This window comes from Rhinoderma darwinii, chromosome 1 (genome assembly GCF_050947455.1).
Source record: "Rhinoderma darwinii isolate aRhiDar2 chromosome 1, aRhiDar2.hap1, whole genome shotgun sequence".
In the NCBI taxonomy this organism is placed as follows: domain Eukaryota; kingdom Metazoa; phylum Chordata; class Amphibia; order Anura; family Rhinodermatidae; genus Rhinoderma; species Rhinoderma darwinii.
In genome coordinates this window covers 629,240,599-629,259,702 of record NC_134687.1, presented here as the reverse complement: position 1 = coordinate 629,259,702, position 19,104 = coordinate 629,240,599, and the positions used below count along the sequence as shown (strand labels likewise).

Genomic DNA, 19,104 nt, shown 5'->3' with positions numbered 1-19,104 from the left:
TCTCGCTCTCATATATCTCGCTCTCATGTCTCTCGCTCTCATATCTCTCTCATATCTCATATGAGAGCTACATGAGAGACAGAGAAAGATAGAGAGAGAGATATGAGAGAGAGATATGAGAGAGAGAGATATGAGAGAGTGGGAGATATGAGGGAGTGGGAGATATGAGATATATATATATATATATATATATATATATATATATAAAAAGATAGATAGATATGAGACAGAGAGATAGATATGAGATAGATAGAGAGATAGATATGAAAGGATGATGACATCACACTATAACAAGGTCTATACACATAATTATGTCATCACATTGTACAGACTCTATATACACAATGATGTCATCACACTATACAGAATGATGTCAACACACTAAGCAGGGTGTATACACATGATGTCATCAAACTGTACAAGGTTCTTAATAACACAATGATGTAATCACACTATACAGGGTCTATATACACAATGATGTCATCACACTATGCGGGGTATATACACATGATGTCATCACACGGTACAGGGTCTATATACACAATTACGTCATCACACTATACAGGATCAATACACATGATGATGTCATCTCATTATACAGGGTATACATCTCCATTATGTGATGTCATCAGTCTATACAGGGTCTATACACACAATGATGACATCACACATTACAGGGTCCATACACATGATGATTTCATCACATTATACAGGGTATACAAGATAGATAGATATGAGATAGAGAGATAGATATGAAAGAGGATGATGACATCACACTATAACAAGGTCTATACACATAATTATGTCATCACACTGTACAGACTCTATATACACAATAATGTCATCACACTATACAGAGTCTATATACACAATGATGTAATCACACTATACAGGGTCTATATATACACAATGATGTCATCACACTATGTGGGGTCTATACACATGATGTCATCACACTGTACAGGGTCTATATTTACACAATGATGTCATCACACTATACAGGGTCTATATACACAATGATGTCATCACACTATACAGGGTCTATATACACAATGATGTCATCACACTATACAGGATCAATACATATGATGATGTCATCTCATTATACAGGGTATACATCTCCAGTATGTGGTTATCAGTCTATACAGGGTCTATATACACAATGATGTCATCACACTATACAGGATCAATACACATGATGATGTCATCTCATTATACAGGGTATACATCTCCAGTATGTGATGTCATCAGTCTATACAGGGTCTATACACACAATGATGACATCACACATTACAGGGTCCATACACATGATGATGTCATCACAGCTTTACAGATAGGGGAATTGTTATCAAAATGTGTATTTAACATATATTTAGATCAGTTCCTATATATTGGAGAAGTGCATATGACTGTGGAGTCCATTGATTATTATCGGATATGAGGACGCTGATCATTATTATAATCGGCTTATCTTATATTATAATGGATAGAATCCCCCCCATTGAGGTTCAGTATAATCAGCAGCCCGCAGGCCATGACGTGACTGTGGGTCGGTAACGCGAGTCATATGGCGAGGGGCTGCGTCCTTTTGATGGGGCCCCTCTAGTCCGGGAAGAGTTAACCAGGAGCAGGAGATAAGTCAGGGGGTCGGTGGCGAGATCAGAGCGCAGGGGGAGAGGTAACGCTTAGTCACAGCGCTCAGGGTCACATTCTTTACTACAAACATATAATGAAATACAAACCTTCTGCAATGGTGGACTGGTGCGGGATTCCGTCCACATGTAGAGTGTCAGCTCCTCTGCGCAAGCAGCAGAGTGCCATACCAAACTGGCAAGATCTAATCCTTGTATAATGAAAACATGGTTTGTCACAATGTATCAGTGCAGGTATAATGTATCAGTCTGGAGACCAAGCTGTTCAGCTCACAGAGCATTGTCGAGACTGACTGGATACAACTGTAACAAACCCTCATCTCTGAGAAGTTTTAGGCCTGTATAGAATTTCAACCTCTGGATGTAAAATAAGAATGTTACATAAAATCTGAAATCCATGTTATATGAAGGTAGCGCTGGCAGTGAAGAGGTTAACAGAGCGCTATATGCAGCACATATATCTCCACCCCGCGCAGCGGCGGAGTACGAGCAGCGCTGCACTTCACAGGCGGGCCGCCGCTCCATATCCAGTCCCATAAAACACTTTAATACTGGAAGTGAGAATTAGGGCAGCGCAGACGCGGGACTTTTATTGAGCTGGTGTCAGGGTGAGAAAATGCAGTAAACGGTTCAGAGATGGAAGCTGCGGCCGTATAGCAGAGCTGTAGTGTGCTGCGTGTACCCTGCCGGTCACCGGGGTCCCGTCTCCAGGATGTAGTAGTGTGCTGCCTGTACCCTGCCCCGGTCACCGGGGTCCCGTCTCCAGGACGTAGTAGTGTGCTGCGTGTACCCTGCCGGTCACCGGGGTCCCGTCTCCAGGATGTAGTAGTGTGCTGCGTATACCCTGCCCCAGTCACCGGGGTCCCGTCTCCAGGATGTAGTAGTGTGGGCACAGTGTAGAGGTCATCTGTACCGGGACCCCCAACCATCACATAGTCCTGGTGTCAGGAGGAACCCCCCACAGCTGCGCCAGTGCATAGGAGACTGGCATATTATTACCACATACAGGTGTGTGAGATAGAGAGATTAGATTGTGAGCTCCTGGAGTCAGGGATGATGGGAGTGATACATGGTGTGTGAGATAGAGAGATTAGATTGTGAGCTCCTGGAGTCAGGGATGATGGGAGTGATACATGGTGTGTGAGATAGAGAGATTAGATTGTGAGCTCCTGGAGTCAGGGATGATGGGAGTGATACATGGTGTGTGAGATAGAGAGATTAGATTGTGAGCTCCTGGAGTCAGGGATGATGGGAGTGATACATGGTGTGTGAGATAGAGAGATTAGATTGTGAGCTCCTGTGGTCAGGGATGATGGGAGTGATACATTGTGTGTGAGATAGAGAGATTAGATTGTGATCTCCTGGGGACAGGGATGATGGGAGTGATACATAGAGAGATGGTTAGGGTGATAGGTAGATTAGATAGTGAGCTCCTGGGGTCAGGGATGATGGGAGTGATACATAGAGAGATGGTTAGGGTGATAGGTAGATTAGATTGGGAGTGGGTGTTGGGTAATGGGGTACGTACATGTCGTGTGACATTATCTAGGGTGGTCCTTGCTGTACATAGTGTTCCTGTCCTGTTGGTAGACCGGGCTCTAACAGGACAAGCACTGGCTTCATAGTTACACATTCAACCCAGGACACTAAACCCCCCCTCTCCCTGCAGCACCTACACGTCTTACCTTGTGAGTGTTCCTCAGTGCCGCCTGTCAGCTCATGAACTGTGCGCAGCTTTCCGGGGAGAAGGTTTCTGCTGCTCTGCCGCTGTGAAGATCTGCACAAAGAAGGGAAAGAAACAAGAAGTTTACACCTGGAGGTCAATGATGGCGGCCAAACCGAGAGAACCATATGAAAGCGTCCACACAAGAGACACCACAGGCCTGCAGCCATGGACGGGAACCGCCCGGATATGTAGGCAGATGTGCCGTTCAGGACTCTGGGAAAGCTGGGTGACTGGGTATTGTACTAGTAACCAAGGATATGCTTTTTCTATGTAATTCCTAATAATCACGCAGTCAAGCTTCATGGGAGATTTTAATTATTGTGACCAGCGCCGCAAATCAACCATTGGAGTTGTGTTAATTACATAAATATCAAGCGATTAATTACATCCATAACGAAGGAGAAGCGGCATGAGAGAAGCGGCGCCATACAGAGATGTAAAGGTGGACGATGAAATCCTTCATCACTAGCAGACCGGCCGCTGTATCTCGTGTCTATACATGATGGGAGTATTACTCATTCCTGAGAAGTTGTCAGCGCCCCTCTCTGATTATCAGGATCATGTAATAGCACAATACACTCCGTCAGATGTCAGACACCTCCAGATGACGGGAGCAAAGATGTCCTGCTGCTGATTCCTCACACCATTCCCTAGTCCTGTCCATGTGCTGTCTCTTTACGGTCTCTCTGCTCTCCCGGTCCTGTCTCTCTTCTCTCCCTGTCCTGTCTCTCTTCTCTCCCTGTCCTGTCTCTCTTCTGTCCAGGCTGTCTCTTCTATCTCCAGGCTGTCTCTTCTCCCCCTGTCCTGTCTCTCTACTCTCCCTGTTTTGTCTCTGTGCCCTCCAGGCTTTGTCTCTTCTCTCCCTGTCCCGTCTCTACTCTCCCGGCTCTGTCTCTTCTCTCCCTATCCTGTCTCACTACTCTCCCTGTTCTGTATCTGTTCTCTCCAGGCTCTGTCTCTGTTCTCTCCAGGCTCTGTCTCTGTTCTCTCCCGGCTCTGTCTCTGTTCTCTCCCGGCTCTGTCTCTGTTCTCTCCCGGCTCTGTCTCTGTTCTCTCCCGGCTCTGTCTCTGTTCTCTCCCGGCTCTGCCTCTGTTCTCTCCCGGCTCTGCCTCTGTTCTCTCCCGGCTCTGCCTCTGTTCTCTCCCGGCTCTGCCTCTGTTCTCTCCCGGCTCTGCCTCTGTTCTCTCCCGGCTCTGCCTCCTGTTCTCTCCCGGCTCTGCCTCTTCTCTCCCTATCCTGTCTCTGTTCTCTCCTGGCTCTGTCACTGTTCTCTCCTGGCTCTGTCACTGTTCTCTCCTGGCTCTGTCACTGTTCTCTCCTGGCTCTGTCTCTGTTCTCTCCCGGCTCTGTCTCTACTCTCCCTTTTCTGTCTCTATCCTCTCCAGGCTCTGTCTCTACTCTCCCTGTCCTGTCTCTCTTCTCTCCCTGTCCTGTCTCTGTCCACTCCAGGCTCTGTCTCTACTCTCCCTGTCCTGTCTCTGTGCTATCCAGGCTCTGTCTCTTCTTTCCCTGTCCTCTCTCTGCTCTCTCCAGGCCCTGTCTCTGCTCTCCCTGTCCTGTCTCTCTTCTCCCCAGTCTGTCTCTTCTCTCCCTGTCCTGTCTCTCTACTCTCCCTGTCCTGTCTCTCTACCCTCCCTGTCCTGTCTCTGTGCTATCCAGGCTCTGTCTCTTCTTTCCCTGTCCTGTCTCTGCTCTCTCCAGGCTCTGTCTCTTCTCTCCCTGTCCTCTCCAGGCTCTGTCTCTGCTCTCCCTGTCCTGTCTCTGTTCTCTCCAGGCTCTGTCTCTGGTCTCTCCAGGCTCTGTCTCTACTCTCCCTGTCCTGTCCATCTTCACTCCCTGTCCTGTCTCTGTCCTCTCCAGGCTCTGTCTCTACTCTCCCTGTCCTGTCTCTGTCCTCTCCCGGCTCTGTCTCTGTCCTCTCCCGGCTCTGTCTCTGTCCTCTCCCGGCTCTGTCTCTGTCCTCTCCCGGTCCTGTCTCTGTCCTCTCCAGGCTCTGTCTTTGTCCTATCCCTGTCCTGTCTCTGTTCTTTCCCTGTCCTGTCTCTGTCCTCTCTAGGCTCCGTCTCTACTTTCCCTGTCCTGTCTCTGTGCTCTCCAGGCTCTGTCTCTGCTCTCCCAATCCTGTCTCTCTTCTCTCCCGCCTCTGTCTCTTCTCCCCCTGTCCTGTCTCTCTACTCTCCCTGTTTTGTCTCTGTGCCCTCCAGGCTTTGTCTCTTCTCTCCCTATCCTGTCTCTCTACTCTCCTGGTTCTGTCTCTCTTCTCTCCAGGCTCGGTCTCTTCTCCCCCTGTCCTGTCCCTCTTCTCTCCCTGTCCTGTCTCTCTTCTCTCCAGGCTGTCTCTTCTCTCCCGGCTGTCTCTTCTCTCCCTGTCATGCCGCTCTACTCTCCCTGTTTTGTCTCTGTGCCCTCCAGGCTCTTTCTCTTCTCTCCCTGTCCGGTCTCTCTACTCTCCCTGTTCTGTATCTTTGCCCTCCAGTCTCAGTCTCTTCTCTCCCAGTCCTGTCTCTATTCTCTCCAGGCTCTGTCTCTTCTCTCCCTGTCCTGTCTCTCTTCTCTCCAGGCTGTCTCTGCTCTCACTGTCCTGTCTCTCTTCTCTCCAGGCTCTGTCTCGGCTCTCCCTGTCCTGTCTCTCTTCTCTCCAGGCTCTTTCTCTGCTCTCCCCTGTCCCTCTTCTCTCCAGGCTCGGTTTCTGCTCGGTTTCTGCTCTCCCTGTCCTGTCTCTCTTCTCTCCAGGCTCGGTCTCTGCTCTCCCTATCCTGTCTCTCTTCTCTCCAGGCTCGGTTTCTGCTCTCCCTGTCCTGTCTCTCTTCTCTCCAGGCTCGGTTTCTGCTCGGTTTCTGCTCTCCCTGTCCTGTCTCTCTTCTCTCCAGGCTCGGTCTCTGCTCTCCCTATCCTGTCTCTCTTCTCTCCAGGCTCGGTTTCTGCTCTCCCTGTCCTGTCTCTCTTCTCTCCAGGCTCGGTCTCTGCTCTCCCCTGTCCTGTCTCTCTTCTCTCCAGGCTCGGTTTCTGCTCTCCCTGTCCTGTCTCTCGTCTCTCCAGGCTCTGTCTCTTCTCTCCCTGTCCTGTCTCTCTTCTCTCCCTGTTCCCTGCTTACAGTTCCCACATTCAGCACAGAGATCTTTGTGAGAGGCTGTCACTGAATGTCCGCCGCTTCTATTGCTGCTCATTGTCCTGGTGATGTGTAAACCTGCTGTAAACGCCAGCACTGCCTGTGCTCAGGACACGTGCGCCATCCATGAGGGACCCCAAGCCCCAGGGGCCACAACCCCCTCTATACAGGAATGCCTCGTGCTGCGATACCTCTTCCATCCACAAGACTTCTTCTCTACTTTGCTTTTTATTTATTTCTGGGTCATCAATACTTAATGTCTGGAAAATCTTTCTGCTTCCAAACTTCATGTTCCCCGGCGCCAAATCCCATGTTCTACGAGGAGGAGGAGGAGACGGGCAGATTTATCCTCAGCCTTCAAATCAAAAAGTTGTATTGTCCCCAACACAGGGATGAATGTTTATGTCTGCAGCGTTATGTCAAGAGGCAGAACATTGCTCCTTCTACCGGAGAGATACATAGTGATATATTCTGCAGATTATTACACCACTGACATCTCTAGAGATCTGCAGAACATTGCTCTGTCCTCTACCTCCTGACAGATACATAGTGATATATTCTGCAGATTATTACACCACTGACTCCTCTAGAGATCTGCAGAACATTGCTCTGTCCTCTACCTCCTGAGATATACAGTGATATATTCTGCAGATTATTACACCACTGACATCTCTAGAGATCTGCAGAACATTGCTCTGTCCTCTACCTCCTGACAGATACATAGTGATATATTCTGCAGATTATTACACCACTGACCTCTAGAGATCTGCAGAACATTGCTCTGCTCTCTACCTCCTGAGATATACAGTGATATATTCTGCAGATTATTACACCACTGACCTCTCTACAGATCTGCAAAACATTGCTCTGTCCTCTACCTCCTGACAGATACATAGTGATATATTCTGCAGATTATTACACCACTGACCTCTCTAGAGATCTGAAGAACATTGCTCTCTCCTCTCTACCTCCTGAGAGATATACAGTGATATATTCTGCAGATTATTACACCACTGACCTCTCTACAGATCTGCAAAACATTGCTCTGTCCTCTCTACCTCCTGACAGATACATAGTGATATATTCTGCAGATTATTACACCACTGACCTCTGTAGAGATCTGCAGAACATTGCTCTGCTCTCTACCTCCTGACAGATACATAGTGATATATTCTGCAGATTATTACACCACTGACCTCTCTACAGATCTGCAGAACATTGCTCTGTCCTCTACCTCCTGACAGATACATAGTGATATATTCTGCAGATTATTACACCACTGACCTCTGTAGAGATCTGCAGAACATTGCTCTGCTCTCTGCCTCCTGACAGATACATAGTGATATATTCTGCAGATTATTACACCACTGACCTCTCTAGAGATCTGCAGAACATTGCTCTGTCCTCTCTACCTCCTGACAGATACATAGTGATATATTCTGCAGATTATTACACCACTGACCTCTGTAGAGATCTGCAGAACATTGCTCTGCTCTCTACCTCCTGACAGATACATAGTGATATATTCTGCAGATTATTACACCACTGACCTCTCTAGAGATCTGCAGAACATTGCTCTGTCCTCTCTACCTCCTGACAGATACATAGTGATATATTCTGCAGATTATTACACCACTGACCTCTGTAGAGATCTGCAGAACATTGCTCTGCTCTCTACCTCCTGACAGATACATAGTGATATATTCTGCAGATTATTACACCACTGACCTCTCTAGAGATCTGCAGAACATTGCTCTGTCCCCTCTACCTCCTGACAGATACATAGTGATATATTCTGCAGATTATTACACCATTGACTCCTCTAGAGATCTGCAGAACATTGCTCTGTCCTCTACCTCCTGACAGATACATAGTGATATATTCTGCAGATTATTACACCACTGACCTCTGTAGAGATCTGCAGAACATTGCTCTGCTCTCTACCTCCTGACAGATACATAGTGATATATTCTGCAGATTATTACACCACTGACTCCTCTAGAGATCTGCAGAACATTGCTCTGTCCTCTCTACCTCGGCTTTGCCACTACCACTAGTGTTAAATGATTTTCACAAGACAAACTGAGAAGCGTCATGTCAACCGTGCCACGAAGCTCCACCTCCACTTCAAGAGTTTCAGCAGCAGCTGAGGCAAGAATTACAAGATGCCCTGTTCTCCCTAAACCATATGTTCTGGAAATGACATAGTTAATGGTGTAAGTCAATGGAGTCCTTTGGTCGACTCTTGTATCCGATGTGCAACAGCCCCGGCACAGAATCATGCCTTCCGTTATAAACACGTGACACCAGTGTGAACATGTCCCTGCGGCTGTTATACGCCAGGGTGACTTGTAATATTCTTATCATTTACACTGGGCGGCGCTTCATCCCATATACGCACCTATATGATCAGTAAGGATTCTCAGTAAACATCCACCAAGCGACATTACAATCATAACACGAAAGATGATGAAGAAGAGGATGACAGATCAGATCAGACAGAGGCCAACGAACGCTAATGGATCCCACAGGGAGCGGCTGCCAGGATATGATGGACGAGCCGCAGAGGAAGGTCCCGGCTGTCGTTCGGGCAGGTGAGGGTTCATGGGAAGAGTCGGTGACAGCGGAGACAAAGCCTCCTGTCAGCAGCAGCGATAAGTGACGATAAAGCGTCTGGTGTTATCACGGAAGGACGGCGCTCTCCTCTCCACGTGCGGCTGATACATCACTCGCCAGGTGACCGTCTCCTGTAATGACACCAGTCATCATCATCATCATTATTATTATTAATCGCCGGGAGATTCGAGGCTCCTGTGCTCTTTATCACACGATCCGAGACCTTCAACTGCGGCGACTGCGCTCAAGAACCTCCACATCTCGCCATCCATCAGACCCCGGCTCAGAAAATGACTGCTGAAGGATTCATAACCGAGTGCCACCAGTACTCCGGCCCAGGATGTGCCGACCACCAGGTGAACTGTATAACGTGCAATTTAAAGGGACAGTACCTCATAATGACCCTGATCATTGTCAGGCCGATCATGATGGATGATTAAGAGGGACAAATAATAAACAAGAGAACATGGCGACTGAAGGAGGAGCTGCGGATTATGTACAACAAAGGAAGAGGATTATCTATAGACCCAGACATGATGAGGCCCATGAGGTCAGGCACAGGATGATACCACCGGAGCTGACACAGGGGAGCGATCAGTCTTTACTGATCACATGACCTGTGAGCACAAGGAGAACCACAGTGGGTGTCATACCCCCAAATGTTCTGCCCTCCCCGATCCCGCCCAACATGTAGTAATAATAATGTACGCCCAGCACTGAGTGATGCCTCCTGCCCACGAGGGGATGCACCACCCGGAGGAGGGGAGGAAAGCTGTGCTTTGTATGTCAGCTGAACTGTATATTGTGGGAATGTGGCTGTACTATATATAGGGGAATGTTGCGATTCTGTATATAGGGGCATGTGGCAGTAGTGTATATAGGGGCATGTGGCAGTAGTGTATATAGGGGCATGTGGCAGCAGTGTATATAGGGTCATGTGGCAGCAGTGTATATAGGGGCATGTGGCAGTAGTGTATATAGGGGCATGAGGCAGCAGTGTATATTGGGGCATGTGGTAGTAGTGTATAAAGGGGCATATGGCAGCAGTGTATATAGGGGCATGTGGCAGTAGTGTATATAGGGGCATGTGGCAGTAGTGTATATAGGGGCATGTGGCAGCAGTGTATATAGGGTCATGTGGCAGCAGTGTATATAGGGGCATGTGGCAGTAGTGTATATAGGGGCATGAGGCAGCAGTGTATATAGGGGCATGTGGTAGTAGTGTATAAAGGGGCATATGGCAGCAGTGTATATAGGGGCATGTGGCAGCCGTGTATATAGGGGCATGTGGTAGTAGTGTATATAGGGGCATGTGGCAGCAGTGTATATAGGGGCATGTGGCAGTAGTGTATATAGGGGCATGTGGTAGTAGTGTATATAGGGGCATGTGCCAGCAGTGTATATAGGGGCATGTGGCAGTAGTGTATATAGGGGCATATGGCAGCAGTGTATATAGGGCATGTGGCAGCCGTGTATATAGGGGCATGTGGTAGTAGTGTATATAGGGGCATGTGGCAGCAGTGTATATAGGGGCATGTGGCAGTAGTGTATATAGGGGCATGTGGCAGTAGTATATATAGGGGCATGTGGCAGTAGTGTATATAGGGGCATGTGGCAGCAGTGTATATAGGGCATGTGTTAGTAGTGTATATAGGGGCATGTGGCAGTAGTATATATAGGGGCATGTGGCAGTAGTGTATATAGGGGCATGTGGCAGCAGTGTATATAGGGCATGTGGCAGTAGTGTATATAGGGGCGTGTGGCAGCAGTGTATATAGGGGCATGTGGCAGTAGTGTATATAGGGGCATGTGGCAGCAGTGTATATAGGGCATGTGTTAGTAGTGTATATAGGGGCATGTGGCAGCAGTGTATATAGGGCATGTGGCAGTAGTGTATATAGGGGCGTGTGGCAGCAGTGTATATAGGGGCATGTGGCAGTAGTGTATATAGGGACATGTGGTAGTATATATAGGGGAATGTGGCAGTAGTATATATAGGGGCATGTGGCAGTAGTGTATATAGGGGCATGTGGCAGTAGTGTATATAGGGGCATGTGGCAGTAGTATATATAGGGGCATGTGGCAGTAGTGTATATAGGGGCATGTGGCAGTAGTGTATATAGGGGCATCTGGCAGTAGTGTATATAGGGGCATGTGGCAGTAGCATATATATATATATAGGGGCATGTGGCAGTAGTGTATATAGGGGCATGTGGCGGTAGTGTATATAGGGGCATGTGGCAGTAGTATAGGGGCATGTGGCAGTAGTGTGTATAGGGGCATGTGGCAGCAGTATATATAGGGGCATGTGGCAGCAGTGTATATAGGGGCATGTGGCAGTAGTATATATAGGGGCATGTGGCAGTAGTGTATATAGGGGCATGTGACAGTAGTATAGGGGCATGTGGCAGTAGTGTGTATAGGGGCATGTGGCGGTAGTAGTATATATAGGGGCATGTGGCAGTAGTGTATATAGGGGCATGTGGCAGTAGCATATATATAGGGGAATGTGGCAGTAGTGTATATAGGGGCATGTGGCAGTAGTATAGGGGCATGTGGCAGTAGTATATATAGGGGCATGTGGCAGCAGTGTATATAGGGGCATGTGGTAGTATATATAGGGGCATGTGGCAGTAGTATATATAGGGGCATGTGGCAGTAGTGTATATAGGGGCATGTGGCAGTAGTGTATATAGGGGCATGTGGCAGTAGTATACATAGGGGCATGTGGCAGCAGTGTATATAGGGCATGTGGCAGTAGTGTATATAGGGGCATGTGGCAGTAGTGCATATAGGGGCATGTGTCAGTAGCATATATATAGGGGCATGTGTCAGTAGTGTATATAGGGGCATGTGGCAGTAGTATAGGGGCACGTGGCAGTAGTGTGTATAGGGGCATGTGGCAGTAGTATATATAGGGGCATGTGGCAGCAGTGTATATAGGGGCATGTGGCAGTAGTATATATAGGGGCATGTGGCAGTAGTGTATATAGGGGCATGTGTCAGTAGTATAGGGGCATGTGGCAGTAGTGTGTATAGGGGCATGTGGCAGTAGTATATATAGGGGCATGTGGCAGTAGTGTATATAGGGGCATGTGGCAGTAGCATATATATATATATATATAGGGGCATGTGGCAGTAGTGTATATAGGGGCATGTGGCAGTAGTATAGGGGCATGTGGCAGCAGTGTATATAGGGGCATGTGGCAGTAGTATATATAGGGGCATGTGGCAGCAGTGTATATAGGGGCATGTGGTAGTATATATAGGGGCATGTGGCAGTAGTATATATAGGGCATGTGGCAGTAGTATATATAGGGGCATGTGGCAGTAGTATATATAGGGGCATGTGGCAGTAGTGTATATAGGGACATGTGTCAGTAGTGTATATATAGGGGCATGTGGCAGTAGTGTATATAGGGGCATGTGACAGTTGTATATATAGGGTCATGTGGCAGCAGTGTATATAGGGGCACGTGGCAGTAGTATATATAGGGGCATGTGGCAGTAGTGTATATAGGGGCATGTGGCAGTAGTATATATAGGGGCATGTGGCAGTAGTGTATATAGGGGCATGTGGCTATACTGTGTATAGGGGCATGTGGCTGTACTGTATATAGGGGCACATGGCTGTACTGTGTATAGGGACATGTGTCTGTGCTGTATATAGGGGAATGTGTCTGTACTGTATATAGGGGCATATCTGTTGTATTGTATATTGGGGGGATGTGGCTCGCACCTTGTTAAGGGGGCACCAAAAGCAATTTGAATCATTTCGTGGTGCTGTTTGCATGAGGTCTGGAAGCCTCTGTTCTATGTTTAATTAGCTCCTTAATACTGAATTCACTGAATCTTTACAGTAAACACATGAAAGCATTAAGAAGACCAAAATCTACCTCTAGAGGAACATATAAAACAAGATGTGAGGTAAATTCTGAAGTAGTTTGAAATCCACCTTTTTACACTGCTGTCCTGTTCCCCCATGCTTTACACTGCAGTTCTGCTTGTTCTGAATGGCTGCTGTGTAAAAGCTCACCGTGAGGTCAGTACATGGAGAGATGATGTCCATTATAACCAGGACAAAATGATGATAAACTACAAGAACTAAACCCATAGTGAAAAGACGATTATTAAGAAATTGCCGCACATGTACTGAGGGGAGGAGTCTCAATGCGGGGGAGGAGTCTGTAGATTCTGCTAAAACGTATCCATTCATAACAAAACATGTTAAAATAACACAATTATTTAACAATTAGCATTGACTATGGTCGCCCAGCGCCAACTCCGATTTATTTTGCAGCCATATGTACAATATTTAACTGTATCACATTAAGGGCGGTTAGAACTCTTTCATTAAAGCATCGCGGTTCGGACATCGCCAATTCCCCGGATCCTCTAATTATAGGAAGATTATGAGTTTTAATCAAGCGCCGGAGCCAGATATTTGCTCTATAGTATCAGGCAGCAGCATCAACCACCCACCCAGTTTGTTGTGGAGGAACTCAACGTCAACCCCATTCAACGCAGTTGCGATGAATAGGAACTGTAATTGCGAACCCGACCTTCTCCCCAATGTCAGTGTCTGACCTCACAAATGGGTACAAATTCCCACAGACACCCCAAAATCGTGTGGAACGCCTCCCCGGAAGAGTGGAGAATGTTATACCTGCAAAAGGGGCCAACTCCATATTAACGGCCATGGTTTTGGAATGGGATGTCCAAGAAACTCACATAGATGTGATGGTGAGGTGTCCACATACTTTTGGCCAGATAGTGTACTGTAATATTGTGATGTGGATGATGGTGGTTATTATTATATATATATATACTCTTGTTCTTTGTTATTATGAGTGATTTCTGTGGGATTTTCGCTCTATATAGGATCTCACTGTTTTCTCTATATAAAGAACTTTCCTCACATACAAATATTGAGCAGGATGAATAATTTGCGGCTCTTTACACATCGCTCCGTGCTGCGTATAGTGACCTTTATCCCCAAATCCCCCGAGAACTGAGGAGAGATGAATCTGTATTTGTGAAGAACCAGGGAAGTCGAGATTGTAAAGACGGAAAGGATTAGAGGGGTCATCATTAGCATATAATATAGGGGTCATCATTAGCATATAATATAGGGGTCATCATTAGCATATAATATAGGGGTCATCATTAGCATATAATATAGGGGTCATTATAAGCATGTAATATAGGGGTCATCATAGGCATGTAATATAGGGGTCATTATAAGAATGTAATATAGGGGTCATCATAAGCATGTAATATAGGGGTCATCATAAGCATGTAATTTAGGGGTCATCATAGGCATGTAATATAGGGGTCATTATAAGCATGTAATATAGGGGTCATCATAGGCATGTAATATAGGGGTCATTATAAGAATGTAATATAGGGGTCATCATAAGCATGTAATATAGGGGTCAACATAATAATGCAATTTAGGGGTCAACATAATGCAATTTAGGGGGTCCTTCTATAAATGTAATATTGGGCTTCTAATAAGGATGTAATATAGGGGGTTCTCATATTAATGTCTTATTGGTGGTCTTTGAATGAATGTATTATTGGGAGGTCCCTGTAATTATGTAATATAGGAGTTCTTGCAATGAAGCAATCTAGGGGGTTCTCGTAAGGATGTAATATTAGGGGATCCTCATATTTATATAATATAGGGGGTCCCTATAATGATGTTATACAGGGGATCCTTGTAAGGATGTCATATAGAGGGGTCCTCATAATGAAATACAGGGGCCCTCGTAAGGATGTAATAAATGTAATCCTCGTATTGATGTGCTACAGGGGGGGTCTTCGTAATGAAGCGATATTGGCTGTCACACATACGGCAATGACAATTCTCTGCACTGAACGGTGAACAGATTCCAACATTTTAAAAAAAAATCTGCACACTTCTTAAAGGTTTTGCTTGTTTTTCCTTCTACCGACCCCCAGGGAGAGTCAAGTGTCCCTGAAAATTGCCTCATACCCGGCAATCTTCTATATGTGATAAAGTAAAACCAATATCATCAGGAGCCGACTATAATATCCAAGAATTTATGTGACAATGTAAACCCGGAACAATCCTCTTATGTAAAATATTCAGAGCACATTCCCGTCCAGTCAAACTCTTAATCAATATTTTGACAGAGAAACGACAACTTGACCTTTTCAATGACAAGAGCCGTCTATGGGATTCGAACCGTGATCGACAGCATAGAAGGGGCATCTTTTATGTACAGCTTCAGTTCTTGGGTACTCCTTGTATACTCTGCCTTGTCGTTTTTATAGGTCTGTTCCACGGGACAACTTATTTTCACTGCTGTGTCGATCCGGAGGAAATTCATGCAAAAGGAAATGACCAATGTGTCCTCACGTATCGGGACAATCGAAAAAAATCATTGGATCAGTTATATCGACGACATCTAATATAGATAACTTCAACAAGACATGCCTACATCTTTCACTTTTTTACTAAAATTTAACCAGCCCGGTTCCATAGTCTGAATGCCCTTACAGTGAGGAACCCTTCCAATGTACTCATGGTAAAATAATCTCTCCTCTCCACCGCGTCCCTGGTCGATTCCCCCTAGTTACACACCGGGGTTTTAAATAAAGAGAAGGTAGCACTTCGTAGTGACCTGGAATACATAATATTTCTTTATAAAGTAGAGTTCCATAGCTTTACTACTCTTACAGCGAAGAACCCTTCCTATACTCATGTTAAAACCAGTTCTTTTTAAGACCTAGCAGATAGCACATTGGCAGGAGTATGAAAAGCACAAAGGCTGGCACTTTTGACCTGGAATACATAATATTTTATTATATTATAAGTAGAGTTCTAGAGTTTGGCTGCTCTCACAGTGAAGAACATTTCTTATAGTCATGTTAAACCATCTCTCCTTGAGACCTAGTGGATACCACATTGGCCGGAGTATGAAAGCTCAAAAGGTAGCACTTAGTATTGAACAGGACTACATAGTATTTATTTATAAAGTAGAGTTCTATAGGGAGACTGCTCTTACAGTAAAGAACCCTTCCTATACTGATGGTAAAACAGTCTTTCCTTTAGATCTAGTGGATGCCTCCTTGTTCCAGTTGTAGGCCGGGGTTTGAAAAGATCATTAGATGGTTTTCAGTATAACCCTTGAATATATTTAGATATTTCCCAACCAAAGTTCCTTTCGGTTCCTTGGAGACTTGTGAGGGGTTTCCCAGAAGACAGCAGCAGGTAGACCTATCACTTTTACCGTAGAAATGGACTAATTTCAAGCAACATATCTAGGCCAGAATATAGTGCTGGGCAAGAATTATAGAAGGCTTTACCTCCCCCTACACTAAGCTTGATTCTAAAAATGGTAAGTTGGGGTTCCTTAGGAGTGACAATTTACAAGGGTTCCCTCACTATAATAGGGTTAGGAATCACGAATATAAATTATTTAGGTCACCACAAAGTGTCATTTTATCCTAAACAAATTAACCCCTATCAGCAGATACAGAATGGACTCTCATTACGGCTTCCACCACTGATCTTGGTAGAAATTAATCAAAAAGGTCAGTTTCAAGAAAATCCCAAGTCCACTCTTTGTTCTTCTTAGATCCGACTTCATCCTTCAAGACGTCCTGGTAACCCAGGTTACAAATTAATTCTTATTCCCAAGTATAGTACGAAATGTGTAATCCAAGGTCATAGGGAAGGACCAGTCGGGATTTGATAAATAGTCCTCATCCCAGTGTCACCTGCTTCACCATCAGTGTTTCCACTTTTCTAAATTATTCGTGTAAGGTCACGAAGCCTGAAATGATGTCACAGCTCATAGTAGAGCAGTCAGCCATCCACATCAGGTCACAGCTTCATTCTGATAATGTCAAAAGAGGTCTGAGCAGGGTTAATGGGAGTCTCACCCATACGCTAATCCATCAGGGTGGAAATTCCTCCTCCACACACTACAATGTTATGGGGCCGGCTGTCCACGGACTGCGAAAAGCGCAGGATTAAAGGGCCATCAAATTCCTGCTGATCTGAAATACACATTTTCAGCTGCATCATTAATATTATCAGACCGTGTAACGAGGGCCATTTTTCCAGGACTCTGCTCTATAATTTTCCTATATCTCCACCTCATGAACATTATTGGAAGATTTGCCTTCCTGAAACAGGAGTGTTTGGTCGGCTTTATGGTCCAAGCAAATAAAAGATTGGAAAGAATAAAAATAAAAAGGGAATGTTAAAGGGGATTTATTTATAAAGCAATTCAGATGTATAATGGCGTTGTTAAAAAAACAAAAGTCAGGAAATCGCCAAGTTCTATAATTGTCCTGCAATATGTATGGATTTATGTGGTGTTGGGTTATACAAGAGAAAGAGGTGCCAGATTTATCTAAGAATACACCCAAAAAATAGAGGCATAAGGCCCTGTTCACACCTGCGTTGGAGCCTCCATCGCAGATTTATTACTATTTTTCCCGTCAATATGAGACGCACCATGATGGAATACATTGGACTCTATTATAAGTCAATGGGGTCTGTCAGTCGCTGGTGGTGTCCATCATACGACTGATCCAGCAGAACATTGTGGCTTCCATTATTAATCCAGGTGTGACCACAGCCTAAAGGTGGCCATACACCTTAAAAAAAAAAAAATCGGCTAAATTCTAATCCTCCCGACCGATTTGCCCGAGCAAAAATGTTTTCTCAAAGGGAAGAGGATAATAAGCCGCTGCCGGACACCTCTGGTTGTGGCTAATCTCCCTTTAGAACAAAGGATCTAATTTCAACATGCCCGATCCTTTTTTCCCCTCGAATCTGCCAAACGAATGTTAGCCGGAGATCTGATACACATTAGATGGTTGGCCGGTCCTGCCAAAAATCGATGGATTTGGCCGACATTAGTCTTATATGTGTGGCCACTTTAAGAACTAGGTAAGAGGGACCTCATGGGGCATGGAATATTTGTACAAAAATACCAGGCCGCATGGTATCAGAGACCAGTTCCAATAAAGCAACAAGCAATCTACTGGGCAGGTAGACCACATACCACGAAGAAGATGGAAGAAGGCAAGAGGAGTAATAAAAGCAGATACATATGGAAGATGAGGACATTAAGGTATCAATCATAATCGCCGACCCCAAGATGGTGTTCAGAACTTGTTAGTCACTGTTGTTGCCTCCTCCACGGTCTTCTCATGACCACATTTTGAGCACAGCAGTATAAAGAAGGGAGCCTGAAGTTCTCTCTTGAAGGTCACCTGTTGCCATCTCCACCGCTTCGTGATGCTAGTCAAAGCCTGGTGGCCCAAGATATTCAGTCATAATATCTAAAATCCTGGCTCTAATTCCATACTAAGTACTTTACCATTCATGAAGGATACTAAACACTTCATCGTAAGCAAGAGAGTCCAACAATTTACAACCAATATCCTGAAAAAGACAAAGTACCAACAGACTGGGCCAACACTCCTTTAAGTAATTTGTGATCAATTATGAGAACCTTCAAACTTGGCCAGTGCGAGACCACTGATTCCTGAGACTTGGCTGTGGTTCCAGATGGGGTGGGGGCGTCTATCCCGGTTTAAGGGCTGGAAGAGGAATCAAGGAATCGTAGCCGGAGCTGCTAAATGTTTCAGGATTTCTAAAGTAGTCTCCTGGAAGGTCTGGAAATTTCACGGAACACCATCCTGCTGTGAGTTTCATGTCGGTCCAATAAAAGGTGCAAAAAGTTGCAACGAGTCCAATTTTTTTTTTTTTGTCCAATGGAGATAGCAAAAATGTATGAGGAGGAAAAGCATAAAATGAGCTCATTGTTACAGGGTGCACAGGGGGATACGTGTACAGTGAAACCATATGGAGAAACATCTCACCTAACGGGGAATGTTTAACCGGCCATAGACTCCTCCCGTCTATCTGTCTGGAAGCCAGGAGGAGATTTCCGAGCCAAGATATTGTAACCAGTAATGTAAGGGAAGGATGTATAGATCGTGTAAGCTGCGT

At 45.6% G+C, this 19,104-nt stretch overlaps 1 protein-coding gene across 5 annotated transcripts in view; it reads right to left on the bottom strand.

Moving 5' to 3' along the window:
- CNTFR (ciliary neurotrophic factor receptor) overlaps positions 1-19,104 on the bottom strand; it is a 440,906-nt gene that overhangs the window by 278,016 nt on the left and 143,786 nt on the right. For all 5 annotated transcript variants that reach the window (XM_075842688.1, XM_075842662.1, XM_075842668.1 and 2 more), the window contains one exon: positions 3,338-3,429. The gene's annotated coding sequence lies outside the window, so the exon portion shown is untranslated. The remainder of the gene's footprint in view (positions 1-3,337; positions 3,430-19,104) is intronic.